Below are 25,451 nucleotides of genomic sequence, written 5' to 3' on the forward strand. Positions count from 1 at the left end.
TAACTAATTAACTAACTAACCGACTAACCAACCAACCAACTAACTAACTAACTGACTAACTAATTAACTAACTAACTGACCAACCAACCAACCAACTAACTAACTAACTAACTAACTAACTGACTAATTAACTAACAAACTATCCAACTAACTAGCTAACTAACTGACTGACTAATTAATTAACCAACTAACTAACTGATTAACTGACTAACTGACTAACAGACTGACTGACTAACTAACTAACTAACTAACTAACTAACTAACTAACAACTGACAAACTAACTAATTAACTAACCAACCAACCAACCAACTAACCAACTAACTAACTAACTAAGGTCGCGCGTCCTGTAAGCACAATGAATGGCTGAGGAATGTGTCAATCACAGCCTTGTCCCGCCCCCCAGCTCTCACCAGCCAATAGCAGCCCGCTCTACTGACACCAAGTTCAAACCAAAACCAAAACAATGAGGAGGATAATGAAATACTGCAGCATGTCAGAACTACCGGCATTATCAGAGTTATCTGAACAGAAAGAGAGGAGACTACTGAAGGAGAGAGTACCCCACAACCAGAGGAGTTAGTTGTGGATGACAGCGAGCCTTAAAGTCCGTTACCACCGAACCCGGAGACCGCTAGCTAGCGATGCTAACACGAAGCTAACGTTCCCGCCATGGCTCTGAAGCAGCAGCAGGTGCTCAGGTGCTCTGAGGTCTAAAAGGAGCTAAAAGGTAACATTTATTTGCTTTATTTACTTTCTAGTTGTTGTTTAAGTTGCTGATGAAACTTCCTTACACTTTTCATGTGTGTTGTGTGTTTGACACACGTGATAAAGTGGTGAACAGGAGATATTGATCTGGTATTGGCTGTTTGAGGAGCTGAAATCAGATTATTTGGAGAATATCTACATGATGATGTCATAACTCTAAAGAATATAACACCAGGTTATCATGCATGAGGATACTTCATGGTTTTTTTTTTTTTTTTTTTTACATTTATCCTTTGATATTGCAATATATTGTTATTAATATCTTTTTATTTGTTTGTTTGTTTTATTGAAAGAACAAACATGAATTACTTCTTTATTGTTTTCTTCCATTTACATGCATGTTCTTTTTGAATATCTATTTATTGTAATTTGCTTAATGAATTGTGTATATGTATATATATATCTATATATATGTATATATAGATATATATGTTTTTGTTTTTATTTTGTTCTTTTTTTAATTTTAATTTATTATTGAATTGACGCTTTGGCAATATTGTTCACCTGACAGTCATGCCAATAACGCAAATTAAATTAAATTGAATTGATGCGGACCTGTTTGATGCATTTTTTTGAATATTTATCACCCGCATACTTTAATATTGTTATACACTGTGAGCATACTAGTGGTTATGTGTATAGAATACTGGCATCTGTTCGTTGTTGCCATGGATACCGATGCAACATCAGCGCCTGGCAACAGAGCTACGCTTCCGCCATTTTGGACTGAAAGCGACTACTGGAAGCCAGTAAAACGTCCGTCTACAAAGTGCTGTACAAAAGTAAAACAAAATTATTTCTATTCTATCGTCCTAATTTTAATGTCTCTACCGAAATGGTTTGTTTTGAACAATACGATATTATAAATATAATAAGCATTTTCAGTTCAAGAGGGCAGCGGCGGCGTTTCGTAGCCAAAAAGGTTTTCTAGCTTCCGTGTTTTAAATTGACAAAGATTCTGTGGTTCTTCTTCACTGTGAAGATTTGCTGCTGTCAAATTGAATATTGTTTGACATTTTTATAATGATTAGTGGAGTAATTGATTTGTCAATTAATAGTTTTAATTAATTCTAAATAATCTTCATTGGCAGATTCTCCACTGAGATTTGTTGTTTTTCTTTGTGTTGTGATAAACTGTTGTTGCTCTGTCTGTCTGTCTGTCTGTCTGTGTCTCAGACTGTCTGTCTGTCTGTGTCTCAGCCTGTCTGTGTCTCAGTGGAAACGTTGGTCCAGTAGAAACCTGATGCCGTCTGTGGTTCTGCCTGTCTGCCCTGCTGATCCTCTCTTTTGTATCAGACTGTACCGTCACACACCACAGCAACATGATCACATGAGTCTTACCTGTCTCTTCACCTGTCCATCTACCTGTACAGACTGTCAGTTTGTTCTTTCCTGCTGTAACCTCATCCTGTCTGTCTGTCTGTCTGTGGGACCTACTGTACTGTACAGAAATAAAACACCTCCTCAGTCTGGCTGCTGATTAATCTGATAGCCAGTTAGATTTATATTTAGTTATATTCATTTTCAAATCACTGTGCTCGCTTGTTTTCTACACTGTCTAATAAACTAAAGCAGCAGACTCTTTGTTAAAGAAATAAATGTCGTAGAGCTGCAAGATTCTGATCAAAATGAGAATCTCGATTATTATTGTTGCACTCAGGGAACATTTTATTTACACATCTATACTTTTACTGGAGACTACTTTAACTACATTTAGATGTTTACATACTTTTACTTCAGACAGATTGAATGCAGGACTTTTACTTGTAACATTTTCACATATTTTTCAGACATTTTTCACATATTTTTTGGATATTTTTCAGACATTTTTTCGAAACATTTTTCACGTTTTTCTGATATTTTTCAGACATTTTTCACATAAGTTTTGGATATTTTTCACATACATTTGGGATTTTTACTTGTGGAAAATTTTCACAGTGTGGTAATAGTACTTTTACTGCAGTAGACGATCTTCACTATCTCAGTAGTTATCTTGTATTCAGTCATCATTAAATGTCCTGTCTGCGTCCTGTGTGTCAGCTCAGCTGTGGATCTGTCTGCGAGGCGTTCAGGGCCAACGTTGGCTTCATTATGTCGTTGAGCGTGTGTCTATCAGTCTACCTGTCGTCCTTATCTACCTGTGGATCAGTCAGTGCCGCGCTGAGACGACAATCTGTCTGAGCTCTGGCTTCATCCCCACATTCAGTTTGTGCTCGGCTGTCAGACGTGTTGAGGACGAGTCCTGTCTGCCAGCTGTGAGGCTCCGGGCGTTTTGTTTGACTAAACACTCATTAGACATCAGCGTGTAGTGTTCAAGATCTGGCTGTCTGCTGTACTGATGCAGGAGAGATAAATAGGTGGAGGAAGACTCCTGTAGGGCTGTGATTAATTATCACTTTCTTTCAATCTATCAGTGAATATTAAAAAAACGGAAGAATGCTTGTTACAAGTTCACAGATAAAAAAGAACTTTATCTCAAAGGAAATCTCATGTTCACACCAACATGTTTGTCAATGCTGTCTGATTTTCTGTCTGTCTCTTAGCTTTTTGGATATTTTCTCACATTTTTTCACATATAAATCCTTTTCTGATATTTTTCACATTTTCTTACATTTTTAACATATTTTTCCGACATTTTTCAGGTTTTTCTGATATTCATCACAAGTCTTTCTGATATATTTCACATAGTTTTTCTACATATTCCACATGTTTTTCTGATATTTTTCACATATTTTTCGGATTTTTTCACCAATATTTTTCAAATATGTTACTAATATTTTTTTATTTTTTTTTCACTACTTTTTCACGTATTTTACTTTTATTAGTACAAATATCTGAAAATTATTAAAATATGTGAAAAATATTAGTGAAAAATGTCAAAAGGACAACAACGGAGCTCTATGGCACAGAAGGAAAAAGAGATAGCAGGCTTTAAAATTGTTTAAAAAATTCGTATCACTTTCTGTCTCCAGTAGTGGAACATTTCAGACTGTACCCACTGAACCTGATGACCTGATGAAAACTGAACCATGATTGTTATTTGATCCCATTCAGCTCAGATTTTTATTCAATAATGACAAACAACAACAAAGAAGAAGAAACATCAGCTTATCTTTCCCATATTCAGACTTTAACATATGCATATACAGTATATATTTTAATATTACAATAAAACTGATTTTTTGTATAAAGTTAAAGTGTCCTGAGAGTGAGCCAGCAGGAGGGAACAGGATCCTGTTGCACTAATGAACCTCATTAAAACCAATCAGATCACATAGCAGAGAGTGGGGGGGTCATGAGACCTGGTAGTCTGGTCAGTCTGGCTCTGATGTCTGAACACACACACAACAAAAGAGACAACAACACACACACTCACCTGAGCACTAAACACACTGCGGCTGCAACTAATGATTAGTTTTAACCAGGGACCCCGGGGCCCATTTGTACTCTTAGATGCCATCGGAACTATCTGTATTCTAAAACTTTTCAATTTAAATACTTCAGACCTGTTTGATTGTGATAAACAGAAACACATTTCAATTTGAATCATCTTAACACCACGTTGTTCTGCCCTGATATTCAGGGATGTCGCATTAGCTTGGCCGGCTTCATGGCTTCGTTTGCCAGCACCTGAAGATACATGACACATTTTTGGTCTCCCGTCGCTGTCGCTCGATATAACTGTCGTCATATTTTCTCAGTTCAGCTACTTTATTCTTTGATTTTTTGAGTTTCTGTAAAAACTTGAATAGATAAATCCTGACAACAACTGATATATTTGACTTTAGGACATCTCTGACTACATACTTGCTGAAAATCAAACATTTTTACTGTATTAATTTAGATATTTTCCAAAGTAAAAGTCCCTAGAAGTGTATGATTCAACTTTTTCTCACTGTCTAGTGTTAAAAAAGTTAACAAAAATCACAATAAATAGCAATACTTAGAAATCGCAATATTTAAAAATTGCAATACATATCGAATTGCCACCTAAGTATCGTGATAGTATAGAATCGGGAGATAGATGGATCGTCCCAGCCCTACCGGACCCCACTTTGAGAGTCACTGATAATAGGGTATAATAATTCTCACTATACATTCGAACAGCACTACAAATTGGCGAACTCACTATATAGTCCATTATAAAGTGAGTAGTGAGTGATTTCAGACACAGCCCCTGAAGCTGACTGAATAACAAAACAGAAACAGAGAAAAAATAAATAAAAGAACAAATAGAATCAAGACAGAAAAGAAATGAACAAAAGACAAATTACAAGAAGAAAGAGAAGAAGTGAGGGGAGCTGTAATCAGACCTCAGGCTGTTTCTTCTCAATTACAGCCTCCTACACTGCTGACTGTGTGTCTATATAAAGACATGGACATCTCTGATTGGACCTATACATGTATGTGTGTGTGTGTGTTGTTGGCTGTGTGTTTATTAATGTGTGTGTGTGTGTCTTGCCGCAGTGCCACATCTCTGTCCTCCCACTCTGAAGCTAAAAACAAACGCAGCGGCTCTCATTACACACTGAGAGTCCAATCAATACGCCGAGGCCTCTGGGGGCCACACTGCACTCTGACTGGGTGTGTGTGTGTGTGTGTGTGTGTGTGTGTGTGTGTTCAAGGCAGTGGTGTAAAGTTTACCTGAGCTCAACTGTTTGGCTTCAAACAAATAAACAATAAAACAACACGAGAGGATGACACAGTGGTGCATTCACTGTCCTCTCCAGTGACGCGTCTGACATGCATTGATTGTCTCACGATGTCTTTACTGTCCTCTTTAGTGTTGTGTTTACTGTCCTCTCTCGTGATGCCTTTACTGTCCTCTCTCGTGATGTGTTTACAGTCTTTGCTGATTATTGTCTGATAACGCGCTCATGTCTTTCCTGGTGATGCATTGACTGTCTTCTTCTACGATGCGTCAATTGTCCTCTCTCATGATGTGTTTGCTGTCTCTTCTGACGATGTGTTCACTGTTTTCTTTGGTGATGTGCTTATTGCTCTCTCTGAAAGATGTGTTTGCTGTCTTTTTAATGATGCGTTTACTGTCCTCTCTGGTGGTGCTTTTACTGTCCTCTCTGGTGGTGCATTCACTGTCCTCTCTGGTGATGCGTTCAATGTCCTCTCTGGTGATGCGTTCACCATCCTCTCTGGTGATGCGTTCACTGTCCTCTCTCGCAATGCGTTTACTGTCCTCTCTGGTGATGCGTTCACCGTCCTCTCTGGTGATGTGTTCACTGTCCTCTCTTGCAATGCGTTTACTGTCCTCTCTGGTGATGCATTCACTGTCCTCTCTCGTGTTACCTTTAATGTCTTCTTTGGTGATTCCTTCTCTGTCCTCTTTGGTGATGTGTTCACTGTCCTCTCTCGCAATGTGTTTACCGTCCTCCCTGGTGATGCGTTCACTGTCCTTTATGGTGATGAAGAACAGAACGTAAAGCATGTTTTCTTTCATGAGTCGTGTTGTCAGACATGTTGTTGGTTTCTGTTACGAAAACAAACTGAGGGATTCTGTCATCGCACATGGACACACACACACACACATCTACACACACACACACACACACACACACAGATCTACACACACACACACACTCACTGTCGTCTATATTTAGCGAACTGCTGCAGGAGAAAACTCGTGAATCTTTTAAACTCTGTAACCCGACTTCCACCTCCACTCTCTCCACTTCTCTCTCCCGCTCCGTCAGACGTGGGGATCGCCGCGGCAACCCCCTGGTTTCCCGGGGCGATTAGAGAGCCCTGTTACATCATCGTCCCGTCCTCACACTCGTCTGTATTTCTGTACTTGTGAGGACCGTCATTGACACCTTACATTCACCACTAATGTGTTAAACCAGAAGGAAATGTTGATTCCTTGTCTTTTGGCGTCAGTACCCTGGGACTGTAGTCACATGACCCTACATATCATATATTAAATTAATCGTCACAAGTTGCCCTTTCCAGCGATTTATGGTCCATCTTTCTATTCATTTGACCTTTCACAATATCAAAAAGTACAGTTTGACATGTGGTTTCCTTCGTTCTTTCAGGCACCAGAGGAATCCTTCCGGAGCCGACCTCCTCGTAGCTCAGAGACTCTGACGGTGAGTCCTCAGTTCACTTTTTTGGATGTTTCTTTAGTTTTTTATTTTTGATCTTGGGACAGGCTGACCACCACAGAGGAACAGGGGGCCTCTGTGCTCTTCACGGATAATGTTGCAGTTTCGTCACAAGAATGGCTGCACCCAGTCAAAGCATGCATTTCCCCGAGGAACAAGCTAAAAAAACTCTCCCACAATCCTTTAATGTGTGGAAGTATTTTAGACAGAAACCCAACAATGTGGTGCTCTGTAAACTCTGCAAATTGGAAATGGCTTATCACTGCAGTACCACTTAAGCACTGCGAAAGCATCCCAGAGAGCTCTGTCAAGGCGGCAGCAAGACAGCAACGTAGTCCTTTTTACTTTGTGTAACCACCAAAGCACGATATATGAGGATTATCAACATCCCTTTCAACGTGTTTCTGTTAGTAGTAGACACTTAAAATAGATTTATATTACACCATGTGTAACCTCACATATGTTTGTGTCATCTTGTGCGTTGCACTTCGAAAGGTCAGTGGCAACCGAGGTCAAAGTTGAAATAATTTGAACCTTGAGTGCATGGCTCGGTGGCATTTTCGAGCGGTGCCCCACACAGAGGGTAGTGCTTCAGCTTAGTCCGGCTGCACCGCTCTCCCCATAGGAAAACAACGACACAGCCAGCACAGAGAGTTTTTACCGCTGATCATGTGTAGACGGCTTAAAGGATGATTTCAGACATTTGTTTCCCCGCCGTCTGAAAGCACCTTATACTGTATGTAAGGGATGATGTACAGCGAGCCAACAGAGCGATGCGACCCCGATGCGCGCTGTCAGGGCTTATTTCACAAGAATGACCCGCTAGCTGTACATTATCACGCTTATTACACAGCTACTTAATTAAGAAATCAAGAATTTGACACAGAAATGGTCCTCCAGAGTCCGACACCAGAACAAAGAGTGTAGAAGCAAAGAGATAAAACTCAGATTTCAGGCGCACATCACTCCTCCTCCTCCTCCTCCTCCTCCTCCTCCATGCTGCCCCTCCTGTCTGCTACTGTTTCACCTCCTCTCCTCTCCTCTAATCTCTTCTTTCACTTCACCTCCTGCTCTTTACCCTCCTCTCATCCTGTCATCCCCTCCTGTCTCATTTCTTTTCTCCTCTCATCAATCCTCACCCCTCCTCTCTTCTCCTCTCCTCTCCTCTCCTCTCCTCTTCCCTCCTTTTGACCCCTCCTCTCATTTCTCTCTTCCCTCTCTCTGTTCCTTCTCTCCTTTCTCCTCCTCCATCCTTTCTCTGGTTGTCCTTTCATTTGTCCTTTGCACCTCCTCACGTTTCTAGTGCGGTAAATATTCATCCTTCTTCCATCGCTGATTGAAAATATGATCTGAAAATATTTATTGTCACTGAGACATCATCAGAAGAGAAAGAAATCATTCAAAAAACAAATAAAAAAATAAAACAATAATGAGGCAGTGAAGCACACAACAACAAACATGGTAACACAGGATCCAACATGGACTGAAAGAAGGTGGATTTTGTGAAGATTCTTCCTCCAGCTGATCTTCTGTCTCTCTCTGACTGTTTGTGTTGATCAGAGCTGAAGATGAAGTGATGAAAAGCTCCGAGCAGCAACGTGGAGACATGAGACAGAACCCTAGCAGAGGAGACGGACACAAGGACACAAGGATGCAAGGACACAAGGACACATGGAGCAAAGACAAAAGGTACCAGACAAACAAACTAACACACAGGCACGAAGGAGGAAACTAATGACAGTTGTCTGTGGTTTCATGTGAAGAAACATCCATAAAACATGAAAATAACTAACAAAGATGCTCAAAACCAAAAAACTTAAAATAAAAATCAACCAGCAAATACAAACCTCAAAAAAACATCAAAAGTAAAGACATACCCACGAACAAACTGCTTAAAAACAATAAATAAATAGTAGGGCTGTCATGGCCGTTTTCAAAGGGGTGCATTGACCTCTGACCTCAAGATATGTGAATGAAAATGGGTTCTATGGGTACCCACGAGTCTCCCCTTTACAGACATGCCCACTTTATGATAATGTGTTGTTAATTGATTTCCAATAATACATACATTTGCATAAAGCAGCATATTTGTCATGCCAACCGCCATCTAAGTTACTGTGTGTAACGTTAATACACTGACTGTAAGGATGTATATATACTGTACATGTAGCAGCGTCATCACGCAGAAACCTACGTCAGGTCATGTGGGATAAAGTTTTTAGAAGGACTTGAAGGGAAAATCATTTTTGATGCTAAAACTTTGTCCAAAATGTGAATGTTGGGGATTTAAATACATCAGGAACACCACTGGGAAGATACAGAATGATAGAAAAACTTGAAATGAACGGACCCACTCTTTATTATTAACATCATGATGAGCTCAAAGAGTGTGAACACATTTTCATCTCTTCTGCACCAAACATATCATCACAACTGATGCCTTGCTCATTCTAGTGATGCATTTTGGGTACCTGGCTAAAGGACGGAGCTGCAACTCCCTGCACAGTGAAGACATTCAGTGCATGAATGAGTGAAAGATGAGTGAATATGAATGAGTGTGTGTGTGAGAGAGGGAGGGAGGATTGCGTGAGAAGGAAGTGCCTACTCGCTCTCTCAAATGTAACACGACCACCCGCTGACCTTCTCCTGTGTGTGTGTGTGCGTGTGTGTGTTTCTGCACACAGTTGCGTGCCAATGTGTGTGTGAGGATGTGCATCTGTTTGACTGCATGCTCATATATTGTGCTGTGCTGTGTGTGTGTGTGTGTGTGTGTGTGTGTGTGTGTGTGTGAGCACTTTTGTACTTCTGTTTTTGTGAGGAACGATTAGAGGTTTCGACCTCCACAGTGAGGACATGTTGTCTGGTCCTTGTGTCTTTAAAGGGCTGTCTGAGGGTTCAGACTTCAGGGTCAAGGTCAGAAAGGTTAGCGTTAAGCATGTAGTTTTGGAGGCTGTTCTCATGCACCGTTCGTAGCTAAACCTACAAAAAGTAATGCATTGTAGTTCGTATACATGATGTCACTGCTTTTCCTGGTCATGTGTGACACACAAAGAGAATTGTGACCCCGGGAGGAAACCGGGAGAGGGCGATGAAAAACGGGAGTCTCCCGGGAAAATTGTGAGGGTTGGCAAGTACGCTCTTGACTCTACTAGCGGGGCAGTTAAACATAACAATGGTGCATTTTTGCGATAAAAGCAACAAATTTGGCACAGATGTAGGTTTATATGTTATGAAAAGATATAGATATCAGGGTCCAACAGCTGAATTTTAGCAGCTTCTGCTTTCAAATGCAGCGTCGGTCTTCATCCTTCTCCTCCTCCTCCTCCTCCTAATACACGTCCTGCCATCCTATATCTCTTTTTTAATATTTAACCTCCTTTTTATCTCCCTCTCTCTATCGATCCAAACCTTTCATCCCTCTCTTCTTCCTCCTCTTCCTCCTCTCTCCCTCTTTCTACTTCCTTGTCTTCATCTCTCTCTTGAATCCTCTTTCCTACATCCTTTATTACCGTTACTCCTCTCAACTCCTCTTCTCAGTGTTACTACTACATCACTACTACTACTACTACTACTACAGTGTTACTACTACTACTACTACTACTACTACTGTACTACTGTACTATTACTGCAGTACTACTACTACTACTGTACTATTACTATAGTACTACTACTTACAACATGGAGGGTCTGGACTAGGAGAGAATCTCCTTCCTAGTCTGCATCTACTACCCAACTTCAGTACTACTACTACGTCACTACTACTGTTGTACCATTACTACCAGGACTAATTCTACTACAATTGCTGATGCTATTACTATTCTACTATCACTACCACTACTTCTACTACTAAATATAGTATTACCACCTCAACTACTACTGCTTCATCTAATACTATTACCACAACTGCTATATACCCCGACAACTATTTTGACCACTACTAGTACTACAGTACTACCCTTACTTCCGCTACTATTGCTGCAACTATTATTGCTGCTACTACTATTACTGGTACTTCTACTAATATTATTACTACTAATTGAACTACTGCTGCTACTACTACTACTGTACTATCACCACCGCTATTACTGCTACTTCCTTCCTCCCCTTTTTCTCCCGTCCTCCCCCTCTCCTTCACTTCTTCCTGCTTTTAAATACATAAATCTACACATAGTAAAACTCCTCTTCCTCCTCCTCTCTTTCCACTTACTGTCTTTTTCTCCTTCGATTTATACTCTCCCTCTCTCTTTCTCTCAATCCATATCTTTTTACCCCCGCCCCCTCTCTCCACTCCCTCTTTCAGCTTTTAAATGCAGAACTTTATGTCTGAATTTGGCTCATTCTGTGTGAGTGTCTCATCTATCATTCATGAGTGTTAAATTATAAACTGTGGGTCACTGCGCCGCCCTCGGCCAACATCCTCTGTCTCTGAGAGAGAGACATAGACACACACAGAGAGAGAGAGAGAGTTAACAGTAGATGGATATCAAGTCTCGATGTTATCAGGGTACACACTGAAGTTGTCTGTCCTCCAATTCTCCGGCAGCAGGACTCTTCTTCTACAAAGCCACTGGTCTCTCAGCTCATATCACTCTTAGGGATCTGAATCATTCTGCAGAGCCAACAAAGTCCCAAAAATGTATATATATTCTTTATCTTGTACTCACAAGATGAGATACTATATCATAACTTGTGCACACACGATAAGATAAAATATTAATCATGTTTCAGGGCTTTGAGATTGTGTTGGAATCCAGTATGAAATCCACTTCTTGAATCAGAATCCTTTCAAATCTGTAATACGAGACCTGCTTTTAACCACCACGGTCACTTTACCTCCTCATTCTGTCTTCATTTGCTCTTGTATTGTTTCTGAAAGTGTTTTTGACGGACATGAAAACGCTGTGGGGCACTGACCAAGTGGCGGTATGTGATAGGGGTGTGTAAAAAAATTGATTCATCTATGTATTGCGATTGTTTTTTATTTTTTTTTACGACTTTGAAATTGATTTTTTTAATGCCAGAATCAATATATTTGCTTCATTTGAGTCTATGTGGAGGTAGAAGGAAGTTACCGCTTTTATTGTTGTAGTCTGAGTAACGTGACGTCATATACGTTCTGTATCCTTCAACCAAAACAAACCGCCGCAAGCCGAAACGAAGAAAACGGCGGAGGGTCTGCGTGGATCCGACCTGCACCCTCACATGTTAAATCTAAAGTGGTAAACACTACACATCCAGTAAAGTATGGAAACACTTTGGGTTTCACACATTGCAGGAAAAGCAGAGCTAGACATCACGGCTAAAGCTGCATGCTAACTCTGTCATGGACAGGAAACGTTATCGTATTGCGGTAACGTGCGGTCAAGCCAGCCGTCACTCTCATCTCCGTGGTCAAATGGGCCGACGCTACAACTGTAGAGCACCCATATACTGACATTTATGTTAAATGCATTCAAACGGCCCCGATGGAGCTGACCATGGATGTATAAAGAGAACGGAGCTGACGGGAGAGCTAGAGCCGGCCTTGGAGAAGTTAGAGGAAGTAAACACGTGTGACTACGTCCGGTTTTCAAAATAAGGTGTTAACAAAGGGAACTGTATATACAAAATACATATATGGAAATAAGATTGATCGGATTATATTCACCAGAAGTTTAAAACATTACATGTCCCTTATAAATTAAAAAGAAAATACCACTTATTTGTGAGGGAAATGTCTTTATTCTTTGTTTTTTGGGTCGGTGTAAAAAAAGTATCAAATAATTCCTGACAATGATCCTGATATATTTGACTTCAGGACATCTCTGACTACATTCATGCTGAAAATCAAACAATTTTACTGGATTAATATAGATATTTTCCAAAGTAAAAGTCCCTAGAAGTGTATGATTCAACTTTTTCCCCGTGGTCTAGTGTTAAAAAAGTTAACAAAAATTGCAACTCATCAATACTTTAAAATCGCAATACATATTAAATGGGCATTATTTACCCAACAGCATTTAACGAGTTGGGTGTGAGAACTGCTCTGTATGTGAAGCAGCAGCAGCTCGACATTGAATCCCACAGAACCACCTGGCACTCAGGTGTGGCAGGGCACCGCTAAGCTAATCCAGGCTAACCTCTGCTGAACTGTTTACACCTCTGCATGAATCATTCATTGAGAAGGAACTCATATAAATTAGACATGAAACAAACACTTAGCTGCTGGCTACACGCCACGTTAGCACCAGTTGTCAGATCCACTGCAGAGGCAAACACAAGGCCATATCAGATTAATTACTCACTGAAATCCTGCCCTCTGATTGGTTCACGCCCAATGATTTCTGTCTTGTTGGCGGCACAGAGGACGGAGCGTTACGGAGAAAACAATGTTATTAAAAATGTGATCTTTTCATACTCACTGCTGCTCCTTTACTGTCCGGCTTCACTTCATACATCATCATTACATTATATATTATTACATACATCCACACAGTCAGTGAGTTTATTAGTTTTTCTCTCTGGAGGCTTCAGACCAGACTATTAGACAGGCAGGACGTTATTGGAGATGGAGATTGTGATTCAACAGGGATGACGGGAGCGCCGTCGTGAAGTGTTTGCTGATGAGATGAGTTTTAAACTTATGACCGATGACGGCGAGTGACTCTTCTGCTTTAGAGGAAAATTGAGATGTGGGTGGTGGCGTGATGACAGGGACGCTGTCAGGAAGGAAATAGCGGTTGTCTCCCTATAAAAATATAACTTGGCAATTTGTCCGATGGCTTTAAATATCGCTGCTAAGAGCAAACAAACAGCGGGATGACATACTGACTGTGTGTTCGTTTAATGACGTCCTGAGAGACTTTTTTGTCTTGCAAAATTATCTTTTAAATTGACAAACATCACATGTGTGATTCATGACGCAATTCAAACGGGATCAAAAATAATATTTGTCTCGCTCCGTTGACTACATATTTTTTTCAAAATAAGGTCCCATGGGGATCCACCTGAAGGGGCGGGACTTTACCTCTCTATAGGATGCTGTTGTGACTGACTAGCGCTGGCATGATCTTGGCTGGCGTGTTAGCTAAGTCCATAGGCCACGGTGCACAGACGGGTTTTCAGGAGTTATTTAAAGGTGTCCATAGATGCAGAATTACAGATTTGTGCTGGGAGAGCGTTCCAGAGGATGGGGGCCGCCACACTGAAGGCTCCGTCACACCGTCACATATGTCCTTCTGGCCATGTAGTATGTTCGGTTTTCTTTCTTGCTTAAATAATGTGACCAAATCTGGAACAAGTGACTGAAGCACAGTAAGAATCTTTCTGAGGATGGTTGTGACGTCCTGAATATTTACGGACCTCGACCAGCTCGGAGGAACTGATTCAGGAAGCACAGCGATGGTGTGAAGAGGTTTTTTGGATGAGTGTTAACCTGATGGCAGCGGCCGACAGGAAGTGACTGTGATGTTTGACTGCAGAGGGGAAGGTCAGAGCAGTGAGGAGGACGGAGGGCTGATGATGACCGAGTCCCTGCAGCTGTTCGTCATCGACTCCCAGCGGGAGTGACTATTTTTGATTTTGTGAGACTTTGGTTTGATTTGGAGTCGTGGGAAATTACCTGGAAATGAAAATAAAAGCCAGTTTTTGACAATTTTAACTTCACAGGTGTGAACTGTTCATATTCTGGGAAAATGTTGTGGATTATATTTTCTATGACTTCAGGTGCTTTAACACGTGTTAAGGCGTTTTAAAGCCGTCGCCATGTTGAGAGCCATGTGAAAGCAAAAAATAAAAATACTCCCAATTCCGTATTGAGCACCTTTGAGTTTTGAGGTACTTGTACTTTACTTGAGTACTTCCATTTTCTGCTACTTTCTACTTTCCACTACATCTAATGTAGGTAAATATTGTACTCCACTACATTTACCCGACAGCTTTAGTTACTTTACAGCTTCAGATTATTAAAACAAAATCTAATAAACTAATAAATGATGATGTATTATTATAGATTAAACTATCAGCAGTATATAACGTCATTAAATATTATAATTATAATGTAATATATATACTTTGCATAATGAGTACTTTTACTTTTTGTACTTTAAGTCTATTTTGATGCTGATGATACTTTTGTACTGTAAGATTTTGAATGCAGGACTTTTACTTGTATCAGAGTATTTGTACACTGTGGTATTAGTACTTGTACTGCAGTTAAAGACCTGAGTACTTAGTTAGTTTGACCGGTCAGTGTTGTGACTGGTCTCCTCTCGGTGAACTCTGAAGACGTCTGGGAGTTCCCTGTTTGTCTGGGAAATGTCAGTCCACTCAGCACTGCTGCCTATATATAGAGACTACACACACACACACTACACGCACACACGCACACTACAGACGTGGAAATATCATCATTCATGTGTGTGTGTTCGTCTTCCTTCTCTGGATTCCTGTTTTCCGTCCTCCCCACTCTCCTTCCTCCTCCCAGACTGCACTGGGCCACTCTGAATTATTAATGAGGTCACACACACACACACACATATGCACACACGCACACACACACACACACACAGAGTCAGAGTGTGTCTCCTCTTACGATCAATACATCCACAAAAAGCCTTTCCGCCTCTGACCCTCCTCCTTCTTCTTCTTCTGCTTCTTCTTGCAGTCAAACATTCAATGTCTGACGATAAAACATAATAAATAATAGGAACTAAAGAACCAGAAAACTGAACCAAATATCTGTGAAGTAACAAGTTGTGGTAGAAGAAGTACTTTACTTCAGTAAAAATACTAATACATGTTCTAAAAATACCCAACTTAGAAGTATTATCAGCAAAATATACGTATCAAAAGTAAAAGTACTCATTATGCAGATTGGCTCCATTCAAAGTGTTATGTTATTATAGAATATTATGATACTGAGTTTTTATATTTTATATTTCTACTCCAGTACAATTCAGAATCAAATATTGTACAGATTAATAATAAAATATAATCAACAAATAAGAGCATTTTAATGTTGTAGTTCATCAATAGGGAGACATGGATAAAAAAGTACACACATTTAAAGATAAATATAAAATGGATAAGAAATAAATACAAAAACAATAAATAAATGCAAAAATATATTAATAATAAATAAATGCAAATAAAAAATAAATTCAACATTTAATACAAATAAATACATATGTAAATAAAAGTAAAAGTAAACAGAAGAGTAAATAAATAAGGAAATTAATAGAAAGATAAATAAATAAAGAAGCAAATTAAAACAAAAATATACAATATTTATGTCACATTTTATCAATTAAATAATGGTTATACTATATATATTATATATTTAATATTTTTGCTGCATTTAATGACATTTATTAATTTATCAAATCATTTATTTATTTATTAATTTATTTTTTATTTTGGCAGGTTCTGTCCTCCATACATCAATGTGACTCCAATTTCAAATACTTTGTATACTACTGGGTATATTAGCAGTGTAGTACTGCATCATATCATATAAGCATATATGTTTATGTAAAAAGTGTCAAATAAATTTAGTGCAGTAAAAAGTACAGTGTCTCCCTCTGAGATGTAGAGGAATAGAAGTGTAAAATAATGGGAAAAAGGAATGGAAATATTCAAAGTACAGGTAGGACAAAATTTTACTTAAGTAAAGTGTTGAGTAAATGTACTGAGTTACTGACTTACTTATCACGACAGAGGAACCTTAACGATGCATTTCATTTTATTATGAAAATACAGTAAAACAGGAAACAGAATAAATGAAAGTGTCTCGGTCGTTATAATCTGTCTCCTGACTGATCATGAGAAGCACACACAAACTAAAGTGTGTGTGTTTGTTAAGTTTACCCAGGGGAGTGCAGGAGTGATGGGGACTTAAACAAACTGTCCCCGGAGTCCAAACGCCCCTCCAAACACCTGATTAACCATTGATTTTTCCACTGCTCTGTGTGTGTGTGTGTGTGTGTGTGTGTGTGTGTGTGTGTGTGTGTGTGTGTGTGTGTGTGTGTGTGTGTGTGTGTGTGTGTGTGTGTGGTGTGTGTGTGTGTGTGTGTGTGTGTGTTGGTGTTTCCCGTCTTTCCAATACAGTATAAATAAGTCAACACAATTACAGCTCAATCTTTGCCACAAGTGGGAAGAAAAGACGGCGAAGAGAGAAAGAAAGAGAGGAGAGGCTCACGACACATGATTTGTTCAGTTTGCCCGGGGCTCCTTGCTCTCAGTGCGACTATCAACCGGGACGGACTGTCATCAGTGCGGCGATGAGTTTTTTAGCCATCATCATCATCACCTTTCATATCTATACAACCAATGTGTTTAAGAGCACAAAATTCGTCATAGATCTAATCTCTTAATTTAGCTCTCAAAATTCACCAGATTGATGCATTCAACAAAATGTTCTTTCTAAATGCACGATGGTTCCAAAGTCAGTCAGGTAAAACCAGGTATCTCCAGATGTGTTGATGTTGAATGAATCCTCCTTCTGAAGCTTAATAAACTCTTTAAAAAGCCTCTTGGATCGGCTGGAAAATGCATCGTCACAAAGCTGAAAACAGGCTGTTTTCTGACTTTTTTAGAGATACGTGGATCTCACAGGACAGCGACACTTCAAACATAATGATGATCTTATAGACCATAATGCATTGCTGTATATTAAACTAGCCAACAGGATATAAATGAGTTAAAATGCAACATACTCATTAATGCAACTGTAATATTAATCCAGAAACATCAGAAAGATAATAAGAAACACTGACAGGGAACATTTTGCTGACACAGCAGTACTTTTACTGGAGACTACTTTAACTACATTTAGATGATTACACACTTTTACTTGAGTAAGGTTTGACTTTGCAGGACTTTTACTTGTAGTGGAATATTTTCACATTGTGGTATTAATACTTTTACTGCAGTAAAGGACCTGAGTACTTCTTCCCCCATTGTCTCCTTATAGAAAAGGTCTTATAGTGTTTAATACTAAATCAATGGAGTGCTCTTTTAAAGGACCATCCCCGTGTTTTTCATGTAACAGCCCATTAAGTATAAATGGAGGATTCCTGCTGACTAAAGAACATCATCAGATAGTTTTCTTCCTTCAGGCAGCTGTGTTCAGGTTTCAGTGTTACATCACCTTCTGTACAGCAGGTAATCAACGCGGTAGTACTCGTCACAGTAACACACACACGTGTTCTGTTGGTAAATGAGCTCGTTCATCTTCATTTCTGTTCAAAGACCCTGTGACGAAGCTGTTCGCCGAGGAGTCGGAAGAACATAAAACAGACAGAGAAACGCAGCGAAAGCAAAGAGACCAAACTAAAGTGAAGCCTGAAGGCGAGTCGAGCAGATGATGATGATGATGTGGTTAGCTGGTTGTGTTTGGTGATGTGGACAAGAAAAATATCCTAAAGATGGACAGAAAGAGAGAGAGAGAGATCTGAGAAGCTGGAAGAATAAAAGCAGAATAATCTGTATGGAGAGAACTACCTAGAAGGGAGAGATGAGAGATGATGAACCTTTAAAGAGTAACTAAATGTTTTTCTTTCCCCTTTGCTTGATCCCGTTTGTTATTGTGTCTAATCAAGTCTTCAGTGGAAATCTCGGCAGAGGGTTAGGGCTCATTTCTATGAACATATCTGTATGCTTATTTTGAAGTATCACATTAGAAAAGCTGTATGGAAACAGCACAATTCATTAAAAAATCCTCAGTTGCGAAAAAATAGTTTGTACACTCTCTTGAGGTGTTTTTTTGCCATTTTTGCAAAAGAGTTGATGAGCTAAATAGATTATGGAAACACCTTTGCTGAATAAATTCTGACGTAACAAACATTTAACTCACATGACTGATCAGCTGTTTCCAGATCCATCCATCCATCCATCCATCCATCCATCCATCCATCAATCCATCAATCCATCCATCTATCCTTTTGCTTCTGCTTATCTGGGGTCAGACGACATACAGTATATAATCTCTCCAGCAATGGCGAGGAAGAGCCAGACGAGCGAGAGATTTTCAAGTCGCGTTTGAGGTCCAGCGGGTGGAAACATTCTGGCTTTTGCAAAAAGGAAGATGGCATTGATAAATCCCTCGTTGTTTGCAGAATATGCAAAGGCCAGATAAAATACAAGGGCAACACGACTAATCTTTCCACACACTTACTGAGACGCCATGTGACTGCCAAAACCGAACGCCCAAGTAACTCTAGCACTATTTGCCATTAATCGTTGTGTTTACTTGTTTATATCCATAATAAAACATTTTTACAAGAAAAACAGGAGGAATCCTGACCTGCACTGTCCAGTATCCAGCTATTTATTTCACACCACACTGATTGAATTTTTGGCAAAAAAAAAGTTACTTTTTCGATTTCAAGTCATTGAATTGTATCGTATGGTATCGCTCTAGATGAGCCAAATATCGTCCTTGAATCGTATCGTATCGTATCGTATCGTCTCGTATCTTATCGTATCGTATCGCTCTAGATGAGCCAAATATCGTCCTTGAATCGTATCGTATCGTATCGCTCTAGATTAGACAAATATCATCCTTGAATCGTATCGCATCGCATCGCATCGCATCGCATCGCATCGTATCGTATCGTATCGCTCTAGATGAGCCAAATATCGTCCTTGAATCGTATCGTATCGTATCGCTTTAGATGAGCCAAATATCACCCTTGAATCGTATCATATCGTATCTTATCGTATCGTATCGTATCGTATCGTATCGTATCGTATCTCTCTAGATGAGCCAAATATCGTCCTTGAATCGCATCGTATCGTATCACTCTAGATGAGCCAAATATCGTCCTTGAATCGTATCGTATCGTATTGCTTTAGATGAGCCAAATATCACCCTTGAATCGTATCGTATCGTATCGTATCGTATCGTATCGTATCGTATCGTATCGTATCGTATCTCTCTAGATGAGCCAAATATCGTCCTTGAATCGCATCGTATCGTATCGCTCAAGATGAGCCAAATATCCTTCTTGAATCGTATCGCATTGTATCGCATCGTATCGCATCGTATCGTATCGTATCGTATCGTATCGTATCGCTCTAGATGAGCCAAATATCACCCTTGAATCGTATCGTATCGTATCGTATCGTATCGTATCGTATCGTATCATATCGTATCATATAGCTCTAGATGAGCCAAATATCACCCTTGAATCGTATCGTATCGTATCTTATCGTATCGTATCGTATCGTATCGCATCGTATCGTATCGTATCGTATCGCATCGTATCGTATCGTATTGCTCTAGATGAGCCAAATATCGTCCTTGAATCGTATCGGAAACCATGGAAAGTTATGCGTATCATATTGCGTATCATATATGATGGTGAGGAGATTCCCTCAGCGATTACATTACAGCCTGTTTGGCGGCTGAATACTGGACCAATTTCAAAAAATTTTGTCATTTAGTCAAAAAGTTATTTATTACTTAGACACAAAAACATGTGAACATACATAGGGTCTCTAAGTGACCCTTTAAGGTTTCATTCATGTAGAAGCTTCACAGTAAAATGTTTTCAACACACAAACATTAAAGTTTGATGCACCGTCCAGCTGCTGCGTGTGCATTAGTGACGGTCCGACAGCTGACCAACATTTCTTTACATTCATTATTGATATTTAACTGTACATCCATCATGGTATGCAGCTCGTTGCGTGTCTGTGTGTGGGCGTATACACATGCTGCACATGTACCTTCAGGCGCTCTTTGTGGGTTTGTCTGAACGTCCTCACTAATGCAGATAATATCTTTATTTCTCTGCTTATTACTGCACATCATGTGAGATAGATGCTACTAAATCCTACACACTGATTCTTTAAGTTATTGGCTGGTCACATGTGTCCCACACATTCATGACTCACAGATGTGTGATTTCCATACACGGTACATTAATGTGTTGTAAGGCTAAATGTTAACGTTTATGATACTTTCATGTGTCAACATAGATTAAAAAAAAGGGTTTGAAACATGTGTAGCATGAAAGTCTATCACCATTATGTGGACATAAAGGGGAGGCACATTTATAAACATACATAAAATATGTATAATATGGTACTTTAATTAACCCTAAATGATGTGACATTTATGTAATATGGACAATGTATATGTAGGCTATTATACATATATATCGTCCTACATTTAGGAGTGTCTCTATCTATCGATCTATCGATCTATCGATCTATCTATCAAACAGTTTTGTTTATATATGCAAAGTACACCGCTTATATTTGCTGCTAGCACATTTAGCTGTTTGTTGTTCAAAGGTTTGCAGCTCCAGTGTCCTGCTGTGTGTGTGTGTGTGTGTGTGTGTGTGTGTGTGTGTGTGTTAGCAGTGTATTGTCTCACTAAGTGTTTCAGCTGATTGTGTTTCTTTCTTTCACGTCTGAGGGAACAAATGAAACTTGACCTCCGACACGTGTCTCAAACAAACCTTCTGCGTTCAGACTCAAATTAAAAACGGATTCCAAATCCAGTTTAAACATGCGATGAAGTAAATGTCAACATCAAAACGTACATTCACATTTTAAAGACTGTAAATCATTAGTTTACAGAATGTCTTTTCTCCCACAGCGATGGTGTTTGAGTGAGCTGGAGGCAACAAACATCAGCAGCAGATAAACAATAGTATCAGGTTCAGTCTAAGAGAGTTGAAAAAAGTTGGGATATAAATCCAAAGTGGTAAACTCTACACATCCAGTAAAGTATGGAAACACTTTGGGTTTCACACATTCCAGGAAAAGCAGAGCTAGACATCACGGCTAAAGCTGCATGCTAACTCTGTCATGGACAGGAAGCATTATCGTATCGCGTTATCGTATCGTATTATCGTATGGCGGTAACGTGTGGTAAAGCCGGCCGTCACTCTCATCTCCGTGGTCAAATGGGCCGACACTACAACTGTAGAGCACCCATATACTGACATTTATGTTAAATGCATTCAAACGGCCCCGATGGAGCTGACCATGGATGGATAAAGAGAACGGAGCTGACGGGAGAGCTAGAGACGGACTTGGAGAAGTTAGAGGAAGTATACAGGTGTGACTACGTCAGCTTTTCAAAATAAGGTGTTAACAAAGGGAACTGTTTATACAAAATACATATATGGAAATAAGATTGATGGATTATATTCACCAGAAGTATAAAACATCACATGTCCCTTATAAATGAAAAAGAAAATACCACTAACTTATGAGGGAAATGTCTTTATTCTTTGATTTTTTGGGGTTGCTGGAAAAAAATTTAATAAATAATGCCTGACAATGACTGATAGATTTGACATACATGCTGAAAATCAAACATTTTTACTGAATTAATTTAGATATTTTCCAAAGTAAAAGTCCCTAGAAGTGTATGATTCAACTTTTTCCCATGGTCTAGCGTTAAAAAAGTTATCAAAAATATCGAATCGGCACCCAAGTTTCGTGATAGCACCAAACCAGAGAAAACACTACCGCTTTTGTCCACAAAAATGAAAGTTCCTTGTAGTTACTTTAAGATGGAATCTCTGTTTTACAGAGAGCAATGTATAAAGTAAATATAAGAAGTTTTAAATATAATAATATTTCCTCCTCTCTTTCTGTCTCTCTCTCTCTCTCTCTCTCTCTCTCTCTCTCTCTCTCTCTCTCTCTCTCTCTCTCTCTCTTCTCTCAACATGAAACTCCCATCAGTCTGTTTAATGTGGAGCAGTGTGTGTTTAAGTGTGTGTGTGGAGAGAGAAATGGGAGGGACACGAGGGAAAGAAGAAGAAGAGAGTGACAACGAACAGAGAGAGAGAAAAGAGAGATGGAGGGGAGGGTCGAGCAAGCAAATGGGAGGTGGAGCTAAGAGAGAGAGAGAAAGAGAGAGAGAGAGGGGGAGAGAGAGAGAGAGAGAGAGAGAAAGAGGAGGGATGACAGGAGATGTAGTTGTTGCCGCGGCAGCAGAGCAGGACTGATCTGAGACAGTAATACAACACTCCTCCTCCTCTTCCTCCTTCTTCTTCTTCTTTTTTTTAATCATTATTCCTCCATCTCTCCTGCATCCGTCCGTCCCGTTTCCACCTGGAACAAAAACAAAAAAGAAAAAAACTGCCTCCTCTTCTTCTTCTTCTTCTTCTTGTTCTTCTTCTTCCACACCTTCATCATCATCACCATCATCATCAGCTGTGGTAAGTAGGATGAAAACTGCTCCAGATACAAACGCTTACCGCTGCTGAGAATAGAATGAGAAGGGAGTGGAGAGCAGGAGGAGGAGGACGGGACGGCGGGGTGGAGAGTTTAGAGTAGAAGAAAGATAGAATCAGAGTAGAAAAAACTAGGCGTTAAGAGGAGTGGAGAAGAGAGAGACGAATCAGGAAAGAAAGGAAGATGTACGACTAGAAAGAAAACAGAAGAGAGAAATGAAAAGGAAAGAAGTGGAACAACAGGACAGAGAGGGTAGAGAGTATAGTAGAGTAGAGTAGAGTAGAAAATAATAGAATAAACAGTGTTTGGAGTTGTTTGGAATAAACACTTTCAGCAGTTCAGGACAGAATAATGTAGAAAAATAATAGAATAACAGGTAGAAGTGGAGTAGATGAAAATAGATGATTTTGAGTGTGTGCATGTGTGTTTGCTGTGTGTGTGTGTGTGTGTGCGTGTGTGTGTTGAGGTTGACGTAATCCAGCAGTATGAATTAGTGATGAAGTTCTGTGTGTTTGCTATTAACGGCGGTTAGCGTTCACAAACACACACACGCCTGCACACACACTTTTCATATGCATGCATGCACACACACACACACACGTTGCTCATTAATATTCACACACCTTCTGCTTCTGTCGTCCTACTAACGCAATATTGTTCTATTATTTTCTGTTGGAAGTTTTTATTCTACTTTTCAAGTTAAAGCTGAATTTACATTCAAGTGAAAAAGTGCAGAAGGAAGAAACACGATGAGAAGTCGGCAGTTTTTATTTCAAGTTGAATCGTGACGAGCGTTGTCAGCTGTGATCTTTAGTTTGTTTTGTCAGTGCTGTCTGACTTCCTGTTTGTGGCCCATTGGTTCCTTCTGAAGAGCTTTAAAAACAAAACATAAAATTTCATTAGTGATTCAATTTCTGTAGTTTTTATTAAACAAACAGGACATTGACTTTGTTGGGGACTATTTCCAGTGGCAGATTAATCCACATGTGGTGCTCTAGTGAGTATTAGTGGCAGCAGGACGGTGTATGTGGGATTGAGTCAGAATAAACTACAGTGTGTGTTTCATGGTGATGAAGGAACATGTCACCCAGTGACATTGGATTTGGATTTCTTTGGATATTTTTCAGTAATTTTTCACAAATATTTATCAAATACTTGACTCATATTTTTCACATATTTTTCGGACATTTTTCAGTAATATTTTTCACATATTTTACTAATATTTTCACATTCTTTTCACAATTTTTTTGGACATGTTTCACTAATATTTTACGAATATTTTTCACATGTTTTTCAAATATTGTATTAATATTTTTATACATATCTTCTGGATATTTTCACATATTTTACTTGGGGAAAGATGTACTTATTGGTAAAATATGTGAAAAACATTGTGAAAAATGTCCAAAAATAATCGTAAAATATTTGGGGGAAAAATTGAAAAAAAGTCTGAAAAATATCTGGAAAATGTCAGAAAATTATTAGTAAAATATGTGAAAATGTCAAAAAAATATCCAAAAAGGACAACAATGGAGCTCTATTACACAGAGGCGGAAGATATATCACACACAATACGGTTAGTAAATGCATTCACTGTTGGTTTTGAGTCTGAACATGAAGAACGACAAGAATATCAGCAGCTTTATCTCTTAAATAGATGTTTTCGAGAGGGAAGCAGTGTTGAAAACTTTCCAGTCAGTTTATGCTGCGTTCATGTCACGTTGGCGTTATCGTAATTACCAGTTTCTGTCTGGTTAAAAGACTCAGAATGTGGCCTGTAAACGAAACAAACATGGACGCCTCATACCAGCCAAAGTCTGACGCTTCTCATTTTACAGCTAAACAGTACACTACAAGATGTTTCTGAAAACATTTGAGGAGAAAAATAGGGATTATATTAACATAATATTGATTCATATTTGATCAGCGCTGCCTAGTTTGACCCTTTGATCGGAGTTATGATTTGAAATCGGTGCGTCCAGGATGAACTTCCGAGCCGATCGGGGGATGTAAAAAACACTCTTAACATACAGTACCGCACACCACGGGAACATCTGGAGAGATCATCTTTCGAACCATCAAACAATCGGGGCTTTGCTGACGATCGTCGGGAAGAATCAGGACCAGAATCAGCTTGATTTTCGCCTTAGGTTTAGGAGGAGATGGTGGTTTGGGTTAAAATAATTCCGTAAGTGGCGTTATTAAAGTACGGAAGTTAGAAATAAATCAACGTTGACTTCTGGTTTCACGCGGGACATGACCAGCGGTCTCCTGGGGAAAGTCTGGTATTTTTGGACCCATCCATCCACCACGACCTCCTCCCTACGCGGCGTTTATCGCTGTTTGTACTTCCTGGTTCATAATTACGTGGATTACATACAAATAGA

The 25,451-nt window shown here is 39.4% G+C and overlaps 1 protein-coding gene across 2 annotated transcripts in view; it reads left to right on the forward strand.

The window, feature by feature from the left end:
• Positions 1-409: 409 nt before the first annotated feature.
• kcnd1 (potassium voltage-gated channel, Shal-related subfamily, member 1) overlaps positions 410-25,451 on the forward strand; it is an 80,505-nt gene continuing 55,463 nt past the window's right edge. The window contains exons 1-3 of one of the 2 annotated variants that reach the window (XM_037772690.1): positions 410-728; positions 6,817-6,870; positions 8,446-8,574. The gene's annotated coding sequence lies outside the window, so the exon portion shown is untranslated. The remainder of the gene's footprint in view (positions 729-6,816; positions 6,871-8,445; positions 8,575-25,451) is intronic. The other variant, XM_037772691.1, reaches the window with a different exon arrangement.

The sequence above is a fragment of the Sebastes umbrosus genome, chromosome 6, assembly GCF_015220745.1.
Source record: "Sebastes umbrosus isolate fSebUmb1 chromosome 6, fSebUmb1.pri, whole genome shotgun sequence".
NCBI classification, from domain to species: Eukaryota; Metazoa; Chordata; class Actinopteri; order Perciformes; family Sebastidae; genus Sebastes; species Sebastes umbrosus.